The sequence below is a fragment of the Enhydra lutris genome, unplaced genomic scaffold, assembly GCF_002288905.1.
Source record: "Enhydra lutris kenyoni isolate GAN:26980312 unplaced genomic scaffold, ASM228890v2 scaffoldscaffold78, whole genome shotgun sequence".
Classification (NCBI taxonomy): domain Eukaryota; kingdom Metazoa; phylum Chordata; class Mammalia; order Carnivora; family Mustelidae; genus Enhydra; species Enhydra lutris.
In genome coordinates, this window is record NW_019154162.1 from 6066740 (window position 1) to 6086830 (window position 20091).

A 20091-nucleotide genomic window follows, 5' to 3' on the forward strand; every position below is an offset into this window, starting at 1 on the left:
ACAAACAATTTGTGAACACATTATCCAAGTCTTCCTCTAGCAGGGACTTGAGGAAAGATAGTGAATTTAAGGTTCGAATTTAAGGTTCTACAGGCCCTAGGTATGACCCAGCCCAGAATTCTAGAGGAGACCAGTCAAGGCACTCCTGTGGGCATAATTCTTGTTAAACCAAGTAGAGGCTTTGGAATAATGGCTAATATATATTTTTTTCTTTCAAAATGAATACAGGTGGGGTTTTTTTGTTGTTGTTGTTTTGTTTTTTGTTGTTTGTTTGTTTGTTTTGTGTGTGTGTGTGTACTCATTGCATTTACTGAAGGTATAGTGTGTTTCCCTACCCTCACCTGGAATTAGTAAGACTTCCTGCTCTTTCCATTATGGGGCAAATAGCTCTTCAGCTAGAAGAGCTTAGTGCCTTTCATAATTCAGGAAATCTCATTGTTCAGTCTGTCCATAAATGGTATCATTCAAGAGAAAATTCAAAGCAACATAAGCCTTTTCACCAAATGAGACTCCATTATCAGAGGGCCTGCAGCACCAACTAGGCATTTGAAAAGACAGTGAAATTTGGGATAAATGGAAGTAATTTGCTTCTAAGAGATTTCCATCAGTTGTACTTGAGTTAGAGGAAAATTTGCCCAAGCTATTTGTCTCAGCCTGAGGCCTGGAAATTTTATTATCTTGTTTACCTAGCAAGTGAGGCTGTTGTGGAACTGGAATAAAATATAGAACCCATAAGTCACTCAAAGTATAAGCTGAATTATGAATTTGGACTGGCAAAGGGTACCAGAAATATAGGGCCAGGGAAAAAATGTTGAGGTAAGGAGCATCGTGAGAGAAAGAAAGATCAAATAGTGTTTTCTACCACTCATTTGCAATCACTCCTCACTACCTTATTTGTTTTTCCATTGTTTAACCTTATTTTATAATAATTTTAGGTTTAAAAAAGAGTTGTGAAGGCAATAACGATAGTTCCTGTATGCCCTTCTTACCCTTACATTAGCATCTTACCTAACTGTGGTACAGTTATCAAAACTAATAAACTTATATCAGTATAACACTATAATCTTATTAAGAATTTAGCTGTTTTTTTTTCCAAAGATTTTATGTATTTGACAGAGAGAGAGAGACAGACAGACAGACAGACATCCAGAGAGGGAACACAGGCAGTGGGAGTGAGGGAGTGAGAAGCAGGCTTACCACAGAACAGAAAGCCTGATGCAGAGCTCAATCCCTGGACCTTGGGATCATGACCTGAGCCTAAGGCAGATGCTTAATGACTGAGCCACCCAGGTGCCCCTGATTTTGCCAATTTTCCCTAATACATGTTTTATGTTACATAATCCAATCCAAGATACCATATTACATTTAATCATTATGTGTCCTAAATTTTCTCCAACTTGTGATTTTTATCCCTTTTTCTTGTTTTTTACAACTTTGCCACTTTTGAGGAGTACTTGTCAGATATATTTGCAGAAGCTACCTCAATTTGGGTTTGTCTGATACTTTCTAATATTAGACTGTCTGCCTTTCTTATCTCATTATATCAGGGAGTACCTGATGTCAATACAATTTGTCACTGGTGATATTAATGTTGATTACTGAGTTGTGGTGGTTTTTATAAGGTTTTCCCCTTTCCATACTCTGCCTTAAATGGTTTGCAACTAGTCATGGTTTTGTGCCCTAAAAAAAACTCACTAATGTCTGGAGACATATTTGGTTTTTACAGATGGGAGAGGACTGTACTACTGGCATCTAGTGGGTAGAAGTGAGACATGCTTCTGAACATCTTATATTCCACAGAGTAATCTCTGCAACAAAGAACAGTGAGGGCTAAGAGAACTTGTTCCACCCATTAGCAGCAACAAATTGCCCTCAACCCATACTCAACAAGAAGTGAAATGAGCTTTACTTTGTGGAAGTAGTATCGAATAATTTATAAATATATATGAAAGCCAGCACAGTAATTAAATATTTTGCAGGAGATACTTTGAGACTATGCAAACTCCTGTTTCCCCTTAAAGTACCACCATTAATTTTAGCATTCATCAATTGCCTGCAGCAATTATTATTGTGCTGTTCTAATGGTAATTTTCTATTTCCTTCATGGCTTTTGCATTTATTATTTCTGCCTTGTTTTTTTAAACTAGCTTTTCATGTAACTATAATTTGAGTATAAAAAATTAGATTTATTTCCTGTGTCACTAGTATAATTGGCCCCAAATATATTTTTTTTGCCTTATTCACTTACAACCTCATTTATTTACCATTTCTTCTATTATTCTACAAATATTTTTTGAGCATTTACTGCATCCTATGCATTGCTGTTTTAACCCTTGGACTTAGAATAGAAAATGAATTCTTGTCATGTAGAAACTACCCTCAAATGAGGGAAGACCCTGAACAAGTGCAGAAGTCAGGAAAATGCTTTTACAGAGGAAAATAATAATAATACAATCTCTGTGTATCAGCCTTCAGAGATGCAGATTAAGAATTGGAGAATGGGGGAGAGAGAAAGAATGGCAGCAAGGCATGGAGAATTGGTCTGGGGGTGAGGAGAGACAAATAGAAAAGCCAGAACAATCATGACAAAGGGGCACTAGCTGCAGGTGGCTTAACTAGGACCTATGGGTAGGTTTTAGCTTTAAGAGATAGAGAATACTCTGACATCATAACTACTGAACCTCAGGCTGAGTGTTGAGGGATATCCCAGCCTTCTCAATACCAGCCCTCAGGGCTGTGCACCATCCCTCAGGGCCAATGCAGAAAAAACTCCTGCTTAAAATCAGACAAACCATAAGACACTCTTAATCTCAGAAAACAGAAGGTTTCTGGAGGGTGGAGGAGGGATGGGTGGCTGTGTGATGGACATTGGGGAGGGTATGTGCTATGTTGAGTGCTGTGAGTTGTGTAAAACTGATGAATCACAGACCTGTACCCCTGAAACAAATAATACATTTTATGTTAATAAAAAAAGAAAGAAAAGGTAATTAATTTTTTTAAAGCACACAAACACACAAAATCAGATGGTTTCTATACCCCTTTGCGTCTCAGTGGGTAGGGGCCTGAGGTTGCATCTCCCACTGAGTAATGGATTGACTGGCTTGGCTAAGGGACCTCCATAATCCCACATTTCAGAGAACTGTTGTGCATCATTCATGTAGAAAAGCACAATGAGATTCACTGGGTATGTAATTTTTTTTCCATTTAATTTATTATGAAAAATGCCTCTATGTGTGGCACAAGTACTCTTTAATATATATATTAAATATCTATTTATAGATATTTAATATATATTAAATATCTATTTATAGATATTTATGTTTATTTTATATCTATTTATATCTATATTTTATCTATTTATAGATATTTAATACATTATAATTTATTTATTATATCATATATGACACATAGGTATTTACATATATTTATATAAATATATAATTATTATATAACACAATAATTTATATTAATATATAATATATAAATAATATATATATATAAATATTATATATATATGAAACCATACCCTTGTTTTCTCAAACAGGAAACAGAAGACTGGGGATTCAAGCATCATCAATATTAAGGTCAACTATTTCACTCTTCTGTAAATACTGCAGGTGGTCTTGTTTTGGGCAAAAGCCCTGAAATGTTGCTTCCTTGAGAAACCAATTGATGTGACCTCGTTCTCTGCTTACTTGCCTCCCACTCCAGGCAATATGTTATATCTTATGTTATCAATGTGTCTACTAGGGTATGCAGGAAAAATAATTATGTCTATATATTTCTTTTTAATTTCCTCTCCCTTACCTTCTCTTTCATCACCATCTCTCCTATCCTTGCTTATATTATCCAGAAGTCTGAAGTAAAAGTAGGCACTCATGAAATGATGCAGTTATCCAATCAGTAGATTCTGTTGGTTCAGAGATTCCAACATTAGCATGTAAGAGAATATGTTCCTGGGTTTATGCTGCTTAGACCTGGAGGCTATGGATTATCCAGCCCCTGCTAGGTAGATTTTGTTAAGAATTCTCCAAATAAACTATTTTTTTCAACATTTTAGCAAAATTGTATCAATATGTCAGACTCTGAATTAAAGCATACCAGTCTCTCTGTATAGTTTTTTTTTTAATTTTTTCTTAAAGTCTTTCCTAGATATGATATATGGAATAAAATACATTTCAATCATATCTTGATTAATTTTGCATGTGCTCTGGAGACGGTGACCAGTAATCCATTCCAAGATGAAGGCAGAATGTTTCTTCTCCTCCAAAATTTCCCTCATGCCTCTCCCCATCAATACTTACTGCCACCTTACCTCCATGGTATGGGTTATTACTTCCCAGCTTCCTTCACACTGTACTTGTTGATCTAAAAGTTTGTAGTTCATATATATTTTACATAAAAGGAATCACTGTTTATGACCTCTTGGGTCTGGCTTATTTTGTCTATACAATAGTCCTTCTCCCTTTTTTTAAGATTATTTATTTATTTATTTATTTGATAGAGAGAGAGACACTGCGAGGGAGGGAACACAGGCAGGAGGAGTGGGAAAGGGAGAAGCAGGCTTCCTGCAGGGAACTTGATGCAGGGCTCAATCCCAGGACCTTGGGATCATAACCTGAGCCAAAGGCAGATGCCCAATGACTGAGCCACCCAGGCACCCCTCAATTGTCACCTCTTATCCACGGTTTTGGTTTCCATGGTTTCAGTTTATGAGGTCACCCATGGTCCAGAAGTGAGGACCCTCTCTGATGCATTGTCAGAAGTTCAATACTGGTTTCACTGTACATCACAATGCCCACGTAATTCACCTCACTTCATTTCACCACACAGGCATTTTTTTTTTTTAAAGATTTTATTTATTTATTTGACAGAGAGATCACAAGCAGGCAGAGAGGCAGGCAGAGAGAGAGGAGGAAGCAGGCTCCCCTAGAGAGCAGAGAGCCCGATGCGGGGCTCGATCCCAGGACTCTGAGATCATGACCTGAGCCGAAGGCAGCGGCTTAACCCGCTGAGCCACCCAGGTGCCCCCCACACAGGCATTTTATTATCTTACATAATCACAGGAAAAATTATGGCTACAAGACAATAAGATATTTTGACAGAGAAAGACAGAGAGAAAGAGGAAGATAGAGACCACATTCATGTAACTTCTATTGCAGTGCCCAATTTATAAATTAAACTTTATCATAGGCATGTATGTATAGGCAGAAATATATTATATGCAATGTTTGGTACTATCTGCAGTTTCAGGCATCCATTGGAGGTCTTTGTCTTGGCAATAATTCCTCATGGACAAGGGGGGCAATGTATGTTTCTGAGAGTTAACCCTATTGTTAAGTGTAGTATTCATTTTGTTTTGTTTTGTTTTAATCATCATTTTATATCCCATTGTGTAAATGTATAACATTTTTTGGTCCATTCTTTGTTGGACATTTGGTTTATTTTCAGTTTTGTCTATTACATATTAAAACTGCTACGAACTGGCTTATATGTGACTTTTGGTAAACATATGCATTCACTTATTTTGGAACTGGTGTGACCTGAATTATGTTTTCCAAAATTCATATGTTGAAATCCTAACCCTCAGTATTTCAGAATGTGTCCTTATTTGGAAATGGGGTGCCTGCATTTATAATTTGTTTAGCTAAGGTCATAACTGGACCTTATAACTGGTGTCCTTATTTTTAAAAAGGGGAGGGGTTGGACATAGGTACACAAATGGAGAGAATGACATGAGAAGACTAGAAAACTGCCACAAGCCAAGGATCCACCAAACACCTGGACAGAGGCCTGAAGAGCTCCTTCAGTTCTGCCTTCAGAGGATAGCAAGGTCCTGCTAATAGCTTGATCTTAGACTTCTAGCATCTGGGACTCTGAAACAATATATTTCTGTCTATGTCATCCAATTAATCATGCTTTGTTATAGGAGTCCTAGAAAACTATTATAGGTATTCATCTAGAAGTGAAATGGTGGGAACATAGGGTAAAAATTGGTTAAACTTTATTCAAAACTGTCATTTCCCCAATGTTATTACACATCTTACAATCTGAAAAGAATCCTTTCTGATGGCAGAGTAATATTCCATTGTATATATGGAACACATCTTCTTTATCCATTCCTCTATTGAAGGGCATCTCAGCTCTTTCCAGTTTGGCTATTGAACATTGGGGGCTATGTGGTCCTTCTTTTCACTACATCCATTATCTTTAGGGTAAATACTCAGTAGTGCAATTGCTGGGTCTTAGGGTAGCTCTATTTTTAAGTTTTTGAGGAACCTCCACACTATTTTCCAAAGTGGCTGTACCAGCTAGCATTCCCACCAACAGTATAAGAGGGTTCTCCTTTCTCCACATCCTCACCAACATTTGTTGTTTCCTATTTTGTTAATTTTGGCCATTCTAACTGATGTAAGGTGGTATCTCATTGTGGTTTTGATTTGTATTTCCTTGATGTCTAGTGATGAGCATGTTTTTCACGTGTCTGTTAACCATTTGTTTGTCTTTTTTAGAGAAGTGTCTGTTCATGTCTTCTGCCCATTTTTAAAAATTTAATTTAACTTTATTTTTTTCAATATTCCAAAATTCATTGTTTGTGCACCACACCCAGTGCTCCATGCAGTATGTGCCCTCCTTAATACCCACAATGAGGCTCACTGAACCCCCCCCACTCTCATCCCCTCCCAAAACCTCAGTTTGTTTCTCAGAGTCCACGGTCTCTCATGGTTTGTCTCCCCCTCCATTTTTTCGATGAGGTTATTAGTTTTTTGAGTGTTGAGTTTCAGAGGTTCTTTATAGATCTTGATTATCAGCCCTTTATCTGTAATGCCATTTCTAGATATCCTGTCCCATTCTGTGGGTTGCCTCTGACTGTTTCCTTTGCTATGCAGAAGATTTTTATCTTGATGAAGTCCCAAAAGTTCATTTCGCTTTTGTTTCTCTCACCTTTGGAGACCAGTCTTGAAAGAAGTTGCTGTGGGTGATGTTGAAGAGATTACTGCCTGTGTTCTCCTTTAGGATTTTGATGGATTCCTGTCTCACATTGAGGTCTTTCATCCAATTTGGAGTGAACTTTTGTGTATGGTATAAGGGAATGGTTAAGTTTCATTCTTTTGTATGTAGCTGTCCAATTTTCCCAGCACCATTTATTGAAGAAACTGTCTTTTCTTCATTGAATTTTTTTCCCTGCTTTGTTGAAGATTAGTTGACCACAGAGTTGTGGGTCCATATCTGGGCTCTCTACTCTGTTACATTGGTCTACATGTCTGTTTTTGTGCCTGTACCATGCTGTCTTGGTTATAACAGTTTTAAATTCAGGCAACATGATGCCCCCAGTTTTGTTCCTCTTTTTCAACATTTCCTTGATGATTTGGGATCTTTTCTGGTTTCAACTTTTGCATCAACATGGGTGGAACTGAAGAAGATTAGTTAAATAAGTCAAGCAGAGAAATTCAATTATCATATGGTTTCACTTATTTTTGGAACATAAGGAATACCATGGAGGTCATTAGGAGAAGAAAGGGAAGAATGAAGGGAGGGGAATTAGAGTGGGAGACAAATCATGAGAGACTATGGACTCCAGGAAACAAACTGAGGGTTTCAAAGGGGAAGAGGGTGAGAAGATGTATTAGCCCAATGATGGGTATTAAGGAGTGTATGTATTGCATGGAGCAGTGGGTGTTATATGCAAACAATGAATCAAGGAGCAGTACATCAAAAACTAATGATGTACTGTATGAACATAACATAATTAAAAAAAAAAGAAATAAGAAGAGTACTTCAACCCCATGAATGAATGAATGAACTAAAAATTAAATACATAAATAAATGTTTTTAAAGGGGAGAACATTTAAAATGGATCTATGTTGAAATTATTTATATGTAAAAAACTTCATAAATTTTTTTTTGAGGTTAAAAAAACAAGGTTAAGAAAGAATCTGAGAGGGGCGCCTGGGTGGCTCCGTGGGTTAAAGCTTCTGCCTTCGGCTCAGGTCATGATCCCAGGGTCCTGGGATCGAGCCCCGCATCTGGCTTTCTGCTTGTCCGAGAGCCTGCTTCCCTTCCTCTCTCTCTGCCTGGCTCTCTGCTTACTTGTGATCTCTGTCTGACAAATAAATAAATAAAATTAAAAAAAAAAAGAAAGAATCTGAGAGGGGCGCCTGGGTGGCTCAGTCATTAGGCATCTGCCTTCGGCTCCAGTCATGATCCTAGGGTCTTGGGATCAAGCCCCATGTCTGGCTCCCTGCTTGGTGGGAAGCCTTCTTCTCCCTCTCCCACTCCCCCCTGCTTGTGTTCCCTCTCTCACTGTGTCTCTCTGTCAAATAAATAAATAAAATATTTTTTTAAAAAAAAGAAAGAATCTGAGAGAAAGAGATACATTATAAGAACCTGAAAGGCAGGGAGGGGGGAAACCTTCAATTCTGGCATGAGAGGTCATGGAAAAATTATTAGTTAATGAGTTTTCCTAATTATCTGTGAGCAAGAATGGGAAATTCTCATTACACTTCCAGTTAATCTTTTGGAGAAAATGTGATATTATTAAAACGTAAAACTTGTGTCAATTTTTTTTAAGGAAAAAAATACAATCTGGAAAGCAGTGTATGAGAGATTCATTTACCCTGCTCCCAACATTTAGATTATTTGATTCTGATTATTCTAGTAAGTGTGTAGTGATATACCACAAAGTATTTTGTTTTGTTTTGTTTTGTTTTTCTTTCATTTCTCTGATAACTAATTAATTCATGTGAACATCTAGTCATATATATATATATAAAACTTTTATAATACATATATACGTATATACGTACATACATATATACATATGTATGTACGTATATGTATATACGTATATACGTATATATGTATTATAAAAGTTTTATATATATACATATATACACACATATATATGTGTGTATATATATATATGTATATATATGTGTGTATATATGTATATATATGTGTATATATGTATATATATGTGTATATATGTATATATGTATATATATGTGTATATATGTATATACGTATATATATGTACATATACATATATATACGTATATATGTATATATGTATTATAAAAGTTATATATATATAAACTTTTATCTGTGAGATATATATATTTTTTTCAAGATTTCACATATATATATGTATTAGTGAATATGTTTTTAAAATATTTTGTTTATTCATTTGACAGAGAGAGAGCACCAGCAGGATAGGGACATAAAGAGAGGGAGAAGCAGGTTACCATCTGATGAGAAAGACCAACAGGGGGCTTAATCCCAGGACCCTGGGATCATGACCTAAGCCAAAGGCAGACACTTAACCGAGTGAGCCACCCAGGCGCCCTAAGTGAAGAAGGGAGAAGAAAAGATGTAAATGCATGTACTCAGTCTACTATTTGAAACTGAAAGTCTGATTAAGACTTTCTGAATGTGCAGGTTAATGGAGAAGAACTAATATTTTCATAATGTAGAGCTTACCCAGTCAAAATCATAGTATGGCTTTCTGTTTGTTCATATTTTTAATATTTGGTATTTTTTTATTCCCTTGATCTATGTGTGAGATTTGTTTTTCACATTTTTTTCGTTAGTGTGAATGGGGAATTTTTTTTTTTCTAGAGAAATTTATAGTTGGTTTGTTCTACATAATAAGATTCATTATTATTTTTGGTTAATTTTGATTTAAACTTTGGTTTAATTTGATTTAAACTCTTTAACTGAAATCCTGTTAGTTCACTAATTTTTCAACTGAATACTTTGTATGTTTAAAATAAAGTAACTTACTATCTGCAAAGAAAGGACAGTTTTGATTTTTTCTTTCTAATATTAAATTTTTATTAGTTGGCTGAAACTATTAGCAAGAGTTTTCAGTACAATAAGAATTAATAGCAATGAATGAATGAGTAGAAAAACAAATTCTTATCTTAAAACTGTCTCATGGGAATGACCTGGTATTTGGTTGCTAATTATGATGTTTCCTTAGATTTCTTGGAGAAAATGTTTATCAGTTTATTCCTGGCATACCTGTAGTTTATGGTTTGTTGTTCTTTTCAGAAATGTACATTGAATTTTGGTAGTTATTTTTCACCTTCTATCAATGCTTGTGTTTTCTTTTTTGTTTTTCAATTTTAAATACAGTTTTATTTAAGACATTGCATTTCAACTTATAATACAGTTTTTATAAAGTGCAATTTTTATTTCCTTACCCTGTGCACATATTCCATTTTAAAATATCAAGAATGTCCAGTTTATTTTCTATAGCAGCTTGATTTTAAAACTGCTATAGAATTTGCTACAAATTTGGGTCCTTCAAATGTTTTGTGTGGAAAAATGTTAGACCTATTCTGAGATTGGTTTATTCACCCCCTTCAGTGGTGGATCCAGAGGAGGCACCACCAGATGAAGGAAATCTGCCACCAGGGAAGTCCCCAGGCATTCCTCCTAACATGCCTCCTGCACTATGGTACAGACTGGTAATAATGGGGTTGAAGACTTTATTCAACTCTTTCTGCTCATATTCAAATTCTTCCTTCTCTGAAGTCTGGGTCTTATCAGGCCAGTTGATGATTTCATTACACTTGTCAAGAATCTTTTGTTTGTCTTCATCATTGATTTTGCCCAGAAGTTTTTCATCTTCAACATCTGCTTTTATGTTGCATGTGTAAGATTCAAGTGAATTCTTGGAGGACTCCTTGTCCTGCTGCTTCTAATTTTCAGCTTTTTCTTCTCAGTTTCCTCAATCATTGCTCAATATCTTCTTTGCTCATGTGGTCCTTGTAGTTAATAATGGTAATCTTGTTCTCTTTTCCTGTACTCCTATCGATAGCAGAGACATTGAGGATGCATTTAGTATCAATATCAAAAGTGACTTCAGCCTGAGGAATGCCTTGCCAGATAGGTTGTTATCCTTGGTCATGGCATACTTACCTTCATAAACCTGAATGAGTACACCAGGCTGGTTGTCAGAGAAGGTAGTCAAGGTTTGCATCTGTTTGGTAAGAATGGTAGTATAGTACTGGATAAATACAGTCATGACTTACCTAGCAGTTTCAAAGCCAAGAGAAAATTGAGTGACATCCAACAGCAGCAAATCTTTAACATTTTCAAATTTGTCTCCAGAAACGATGGTGCCTTGATAGCTGCATCATTAGCAATAACCTCATCAGGGTTGATGCTCTTACTCAGTTCCTTTCCATTGAAGAAGTCATACAGAAGTTCCTGAATCTTAGGGATATGAGTAGGACCACCCACCAGGACAATATTTTGGACCTGATGTATGTATAGCTTGGCATCCTGAAGAGCTTTCTCTATAGGGTGCAGGGTGTCATGGAATAAGTCAGCATTTAATCTTTCAGATCAGGCATAAATAATGAGGTAGAGAAGTTGATTCCTTTGTATAGGTAATCAATCTCAATCCTGGCCTGAGTGCTGGAAGAGAGTGTATGCTTAGCATATTCGCAAGCAAGCAGCACAGAGGTTTTGGATTGCCTTCTTGTTCTCTCCCATGTCCGTCTTCTGTTGCACTTGAACTCTGCAATAAAATGGTTGACCATTAAGTCATTAAAGTCTTATCCACCTAAGTTGGTGTCTCCAGGTGTAGAATTGACCTCAAAGATCCCATCTTTAACAGTGAAGATTGACACATCAAAAGTGTCACATCCTAAGTCAAAAATCAACACATTCCTTTCAGCTCCAACTTTTTGTCTAATTCATAAGCAATAGCAGCAGCAGTTGGCTCATTGGTGATTCTAAGTACATTAAGACAACAGTAATCCCAGCATCTTTGGTAGCCTGATGCTGAGTCATTAAAGTAAGCAGTGTGACAACTGCATTGGTAATAGACTTCCCAAGGTAAGCCTCTGCAATTTTTTCCCTCTTTTTCAAAACCACAGGGGACAACTCCTCTGGATGGATTTTTTTTCTCCCTTGTATTCTACTTGAACTTTGTGCCTCCCATCATCACTCACACTCTGAAGGGCCTGTGTTTCATATCAGAGTGGACAACAGCATTGTCAAATCTACATCCAATCAGACATTTGGCATCAAAAACTGTGTCAGTGGGGTTCATTGTCACTTGGCTCTTTTTTTTTTTTCTACAGATCAGTTCTTTTATTTTACAAATGAAGAAATAATGATGATTAAGTGATTTGCCCAAAATGTTACAAACAGTTCTAGAGCAACTATGATAAGGCAGCTGTAGTTCAGTGGTTAAGAACCTACATTTTAATGCCAGGCCTCCTAGGTTGATATTTTGGTTTTTACATCAGTTATTTGACCTTGGACAAGTCATATGCCACTGGTTCTTGGCATCATCACTGATCGATCATTCAGTTTCAAAGGAGGCATAACTTGGGGTAGTTCAGTTTCCTTCATCATTAGCAATTATTTCCACTTCCCTGTGATGGAAAAAAACTTACATGAATAGGTGGTGCAAAGATCATTGCCAACTGTGGATCCTTTAGACATAGTTGCTTCTATGTGGGTCTGGCTTGGCTTGAGAAGAAAATAGCAGTCTGGAGAGGTAGTGTTCAATGAGTGCTCTCTCTTTTTAATTTGTGAAATTTTTTATATATCTTTTGCCCATTGTCTAATTAGATAGGTTGTTTCTTTAATGTTGAGTTTTTTCATATATTTTTGATCTAAATCTTTTGCCAGGTATGTGCTTTGCAAATATTCTCACTTAGTTGATAGCTGGTCTTTTCATCCTTTTAGTGGCATTGTTCACGATGTTAAAGTTTTAATTTTGATGAAGTATAATTATTTGATATGATCTTGTTTATTTGATATGAGCAAAGACATCTCTATTTATTTTTGATTCTGTTTGTTTTTCTTCATCAGCAGTTTACACTTTTCAGGATACAAGCCCTGCCTATGTTTTGATAGACTTACACCTAAATATTTCTTTCTTTCTTCAATCAACTATAAATCATATTTTTAATTATAGTTTCAATATGTTAATTTCATATAATTAAATATAGTTAAATTTTGTCAAGTTTTTATTTAAATTCCAGTTTGTTATTAATTTCAGGTGCACAATGTAGTGATCCAACATTTTCATATATTACCCAGAGCCACCAGAACAAGTATGCTTCTTAGTCCCCATCACCTATTTAACCCATCCCCCACCCATCTCCCCTATGGTAACCAACAGTGTGTTTTCTTTTTTTAAATTATGTTCAGTTAGCCACTGTTTAGTACATAATTAGTCCTTGATGCAGTGTTCAATGATTAATTAGTTAAGTATAACACCCTGTGCTCATCACGTCACATACCCTCCTCAATACCCATTAACCTGTTATCCCCTCACCCCACACTCCTCCTCTCTGAAACCCCCAGGTTGTTTCTCAGGGTCTATAGTTTCTCATGGTTCATCTCCTTCTCTGGTTTCTCCCCCTTTGAATTTCCCTCCCTCCCTCTATGATCTTCCATTCTATTGCTTATGTTCCAGATATGAGTGAAACCATATGATAATTGTCTTTCTCTGTTTGATCAACTTCACTTAATCCCCCACAGTTTCATCCATGTCATTGCAAATGTTGGGTATTCATCCTTTCTTATGGCTGAATAATATTCCATTGTGTATATGTACCACATCTTCTTTATCCATTCATCTATGGAGGGGCATCTTGGTTACTTCCAGTTTGGCTATTGTGGGCATTGCTGCTATGAACACTGTGGAGACTGCATCCCTTCTTTTCACTATATCTGTATCCTTGGGGTAAATGCCCAGTAGTGCAATTGCTGGATCTTAGGGTAGTTCTATTCTCAACATCTTGAGAAACTCCATACTGTTTTCCAGAGTGGCTGTAGCAATTTGCATTCCCACCAACAGTGTAAGAGTGTTCCCCTTTCTTCACATCCTCACCAACAGTTGTTGTTTCCTATTTTGTTAATTTTGGCCATTCTAACCGGTATAAGGTGGTATCTCATTGTGGTTTTGATTTGTATTTCCTTGATGGCTAGTGATGTTGAACATTTTTTCATGTGTCTGTTAGCCATTTGTTTGTCTTTTTTAGAAAAGTGTCTGTTCATGTCTCCTGCCCATTTTTTTTGATGGGGTTATTAGTTTTTGTTTTGAATGTTGAATTTGAGAGGTCCTTTATAGATCTCGGATGTCAGCCCTTTATCTGTAATGCCACTTTCAAATATCTTCTTTCATTTTGTGGGCTGCCTGTTTGTTTTGTTGACTATTTCCTTTGCTGTGCAGAAGCTTTTTATCTTGATGAAGTCCCAAAAGTTCATTTTTGCTTTTGTTTCCCTTGCCTTTGGACACATGTCTTGAAAGAAGTTGCTGTGGGCGATGTCAAAGAGGTTACTGCCCATGTTCTCCTCTAGGATTTTGATGGATTCCTATCTCACATTGAGGTCTTTCATCCATTTTGAGTTTATCTTCATGTATGGTCTAGGGAATGGTTGAGTTTCATTCTTCTGTATGTAGCTGTCTAATTTTGCCAGCACCATTTACTGAAGAGAGTGTCTTTTGTCTTAATATTACTTTTTGGGGAAGATTTTATTTATTTATTTATTTATTTGACAGAGAGAGAGAAAGAGAGAGTGATAGAGGAAACACAAATCAGGGGAGTGGGAAGGGGAGAAGCAGGATTCCCACTGAGCAGGGAGCCTGATTAAGGGCTTGATCCCAGGACCCCAAGATCATGACCTGAGCTGAAGGCAGATGCTTTACGCCTGAACCACCCAGGTGCCCCAAGAGTTTCTTTTTTTCCATTGATATTTTTCCCTTCTTTGTCAAAGTTTAGTAGACCACAGAGATGAAAGTCCATTTATGGAGTCTCTATTCTGTTCCATTAGTCTATGTGTCTGTTTTTGTGCCAATACTATGCTGTCTTGGTGATGAAAGCTTTGTCATATAGCTTGAAGTCAGGCCATGTGATGTCCCCAGCTTTGTTCCTGTTTTTCCACATTTCCTTGGTGACTTTGGGTCTTTTCTGGATCCACACAAATTTTAGGATTTTTTTCCCAGATTTTTGGAAAATGCCAATGGAATTTTAATAGGAATGACATTGAAAGTGTAAATAGCTCTAGGGATGATAGAGATTTTAATAATGTTTATTCTTCCAATCCATGAGCATGGAATTTTTTTTTCTATCTTTTTGTGTTTTCCTCAATTTCTTTCATAAGTGTTCTGTAGTTTCTGGAGTACAGATCATTTACCTCTTTAGTTAGATTAGTTCCTAGGTATCTTAAGGTTTTTGTTGCTTGTAAATGGAATTGATTCCTTAATTTCCCTTTGTACAGTTATATTGTTAGTGTAGAGAAAAGCAACTGATTTCTGTGCATTGATTTTGTATCCTGCCCCATTGCTGAATTGCTATATGAGTTCTAGTAATTTGGGAGTGGAGAATTTTGGGTTTTCCACATAAAGTATCATGTCATCTGAGAAGAGGGAGAGTTTGACTTCTTCTTTGCCAATTTGGATGCATTTTATTTTTTGTTGTCTGATTGCTGAGGCTAAGACTTCTAGTACTATGTTGAACAGTGGTGGTGAAAGTGGGCATCCCTGTCCTGTTCCTGACCTTAAGGAAAAAGCTCTCAGCTTTTCCCCATTGAGAATGATATTCATTGCAGGTTTTTCATAGATGGTTTTTATGATATTGAGGAATGTTCCCTCTATCTTTATACTCTGAAGAGTTTAGTCAGGAAAGGATGCTATATTTTGTCAAATGCTTTCTATATCAATTGAGATCATCTGGTTTTTGTCTTTTCTTTTATTGATGTGCTTTACCACACTGATTGATTTGCAAATGTTGAACCACCCTTGCATCCCAGGCATAAATCCCACCTGGTCATGGTGAATAATATTTTTACTGTACTGTTGAATCATATTAGCTAGGATCTAGTTGAGTATTTTGGCATTTATGTTCATCAGGGATATTGGTCTGTAATTCTCCTTTTTGATGGGGTCTTGGCCTGGCTTTGGGTTCAGGGTAATGCTGACCTCATAGAAGGAGTTTGGAATTTTTCTTTCTGTTTCTATTTTTTGGAACAGCTTCAATAGAATAGGTATTATTTCCTTTTTGAATGTTTGGTAGAATTCCCCCAGGAAGCCATCTGGCCCTGGACTTTTGTTTTTTTGGAAGGTTTTTGGATTACTGCTTCAATCCATTTTGGATTACTACTTCAATTTCATCACTTCAATTTCAGCATCATCATTGGTCTATTCAAATTGTCTATTTCTTCCTGTTTCAGTCTTGGTAGTTTATAAGTTTCTGAGAAGAAATACATTTCTTCCAGTTTGCTTAATTTGTTGGCATACAGTTGCTGGTAATAGCTTCTTCTTCTTCTTTTTTTTTTCCCCAAAGATTTTATTTATTTCTTTGACAGACAGAGATCACAAGTAGGAAGAGAGGCAGGTAGAGAGAGAGAGAGAGGAGGAAGCAGGCTCCCTGCTAAGTAGAGACCCCAATGCAGGGCTCGATCCCAGGACCCTGGGATCATGACCTGAGCCAAAGGCAGAGGCTTTAACCCACTGAGCCACCCAGATGCCCACTGGTAATAGCTTCTAATAATTTTTTTTCTATTTCCTTCATCTCTCTCCTTTCATTCATGATTTTAATAATTTGGGTCTTTTTTTCTTTTGAATGAGTTTGGTCAGTGGCTTACCAATCTTATTAATTCTTTCAAAGAACCAGCTTCTAGTTTCATTGATCTGTTCTACTGTTTTCCTGGTTCCTATTTCATGGACCTCTGCACTCATTGTTATTATTTCTCTTCTCCTGCTTGATTTAAGTTTTTATTTGCTATTCTTTCTCCAGATCCTTTAGGTGTAGGGTTAGCTTGTGCATTTGGGAGTTTTCTACTTTTTCATTTTAGAAAGACTTGGATGACTATATATTTCCCCTTAGGACTGCCTTTGTAGTATCCCATAGGTTTTGGATCAATATGCATTCATTCTCATTGGTTTCCATGAATTAATTTCCCTGTTGACTCAATCATTCTTTTGCAGGATGCTCTTTAACTTTCAAGTGTTTGAGTCCCTTCTGAATTTTTTCTTTTGATTGAGTTTTAGTTTCAAGTCATTGTGGTTTGAATATCATGCAAGGAATAATCTCAGTCTTTTCGTATTGGCTAAGACTGGATTTGTGACCTAGTATGTGGTCTGTTTTGGAGAAAGTTCCATGTGCATTTGAAAAGAATGAGTATTCTCTTGTTTTACAATGGAATGTTCTGTATATATCTATGAAGTCCATCTGCTCCAATATGTCATTCAAAGATCTTTCTTCTTTGATCTTATGTTTAGATGACTTGTCCAGTGCTGAGAGTGGAGTGTTAAAATCTATGATTATCAATGTTTTATTGCCAATCTGATTATTTTTGTTAACAGATGGCTTATGTAGTTGGCTGCTCCCATTTTGGGAGAACAGATGATTGGTAGATTTTCTTGTTGGATAGACACTTTAATAATGGTATAGTGTTCCTCTGAATCTGTTATTACAGAGTTGGTTTAAATTCTAGTTTGTCTGATATATTAATTGCTACCCCAGCTTTCTTTTGAGGTCCATTATCATGAAAAATTGTTCTCCATCCCCTCACTTTCAGTCTGGAGGTGTCTTTAGGTTCAAAATGAGTCTCTTGTAGATAGCATATGGATGGGTCCTGTCTTTGTATCCAATCTGCAACACTACGACATTCTATAGGAGCATTTAGGCCATTCACATTTATGGTTACTATCGAAAGATATGTGTTTATTGGCATCCTACTGTTTGTACAGTCCCTGTTTTTATGGATTGTCTCTGTATATTTCTGGTCCATATTATTCTTGGGGTCTTTCTTCTTTTATAGAATCCCCCCTTAGTATTTCTTGCAGGACTGGCTTGGTGGTCACATATTCTTACAGTTTCTACTGGTACTGGAAACTTTACTCTCTATCTGTTCTGAATGACAGCCTTGCCAGATACAGTATTCTTGGCTGCATGTTCTAATTTAGTACCCTAAATATATCTTGCCAGCCATTTTTGGCTTGCCAGTTCTCTGTGGACAAATCTGATGTTATTCTGATGTTCCTCCCTTTGTACATAGGGAATCTCTTCCCCCTAACTGCTCTTAGGATGTATTCCCTGGTTTTAAGATTTGCAAATTTTATTATTACATGTCAGGATGATTGGTCTGTTCTTCTTGATTTTGGGAGGGGTATTCTCTGCCTCTAGGACACAAATGCTTGTTTCATTCTCCAGGTTTGTACAATGCAGAAGCATTTTATGTATCCTCTGCCCCCATATAGATCAAGAGTTATGATCTTATATCTCAGGCTGATTTCATGGTGTTCGGAATGGCTTGGAAGCTAACTAGCTCAATTCAGGGGACCAGTTGAAACAGAGTCGCCCACTCCTCCACCATCGTGCCTTTTCCTCCAAGTGTTTTCTATAGTTAAGAGTGTGTTTCTTCCTTTGCCACCCTTTTTTCCCCTTTGTTTCTTTGTTTTATTTCTTAATTTCCATGTATGAGTAAAATCATATGGTATTGGTACTTCTCTGACATATTTCCCATTGTATGGAACCACAAAGGACCCTGAATAACCAAAGAAAAGTAATAAAATAAAAGCAAAGCTGGACACATCACAATTCCAGACTTCAAGTTGTAGTCATCAAAACAGTATGGTAGACACATAGATCAATAGAACAGAATAGAAAACCCAGAAATGAACTCACAAATATATGTTCTATTAATTTTCAACAAAGCAGGAAACAATATCCAGTGGAAATAAGATAGTCTCTTCAGCAAACGGCACTGAGAAAACTGGACATCAACCTTCAAAAGAATTATCTGTAAGAATGTATAAGAACTTTCTTACACATAGATAAAAATAAATTCAAAATTGATGAAAGACCTAAACAGGAGACAAGATACCATCAAAATCCTAGAGAGGAACATAGGCAGTAACTTTATTGACACTGGCCTTAGCAACTCCTTTCTAGTTATACTTCCTTAGGCTAGAGTAATAAAATCAAAAAAACAAAAAACAAAGAACAACAAAAAAAACTGAGAACTTCAGCAAAACATAGTTAATTTTTATATGTTAATCTTGTGTTCTAAAAACTTTTTAAATTTTTTTTTAAATTTCGTTTCAGTGTTCCAGAATTCATTGTTTATGCACCACACCCAGTGCTCCATGCAATGCATGCCCTCCATAATACCCATCACCAGGTTCACCCAACCTCCCACACCCCTCCCCTCCAAAACCCTCAGTTTGTTTCTCAGAGTCCATAATCTCTCATGGCTCATATCCTTCTCCAATTTTTTGAACTCATTTATTAGTTTCAATTTTGTTTGTTTGTAGAGTCATTTGGATTTTCTGTATAGACCGTCTTGTCATCTGCAAACAGAAACAGTTTAATTTCATTTGTCTTTCATTTCCCTTTCCTGTCTTGTGCCATTTGGAACTCCCAATTTTGTGTTAAACTACAATGGTGAAAGGAGGGATTCTTGCCTTGTTTTCAATTCAAGGGGAAGTACATTCAGTCTTTCACCATTAAATATGATATAAGTTGTATTTTTTCCACAGATGATCTTCATTAAGTTTAGGATGTTTCCCCTTTACTTATAGTTTGCTGAGAATTTAAAAATCTCAAATGGTTGTTAGATCTTGTAAAATATGCTCTTGTTCACTAATTAATATCATTAAATATTTTTTTCTTTAGCTTGCTGATATGTGGGATTGCATTGCTTGATTTTTGAGTGCTTGAACCAGGTTTAAATACTTGGAATAAAAGTCAGCTGGTCAGATGCATTGTATTTCTCACACATGTTGGATTTGGTTTCCTAATATTTTGTTGAGGAATTTTGAACATGAGCTCAGGAGAAATATTGGTGTGTGTTTTTCTTTGTTTGTACTGTCCGTCTGGTTTTGCTACCAGTAAAGTATTGTTTCAATAAGGTAAGTTGGGAAGTGCTACCTCTTAATCTCTTTACAAGAAAAGATTTATCTTAAAATTAGTGCTATAGTTTAAATATTTGGTATACTTGGTCTTATAAAACCATAAAACCATAAAGTTCAAGAGTTTTTTTTATCCTAGAAACATTTTTTCATTACAAATTCAGTTTTATTGGTAGTTTAAAAACTATACAAATTATTCC

General features: G+C 36.3%; 1 pseudogene; it reads right to left on the reverse strand.

Moving 5' to 3' along the window:
* Positions 1-10354: 10354 nt before the first annotated feature.
* Positions 10355-12465, reverse strand: LOC111160861 (annotated as a pseudogene).
* Between the last annotated feature and the right edge of the window lie 7626 nt (positions 12466-20091).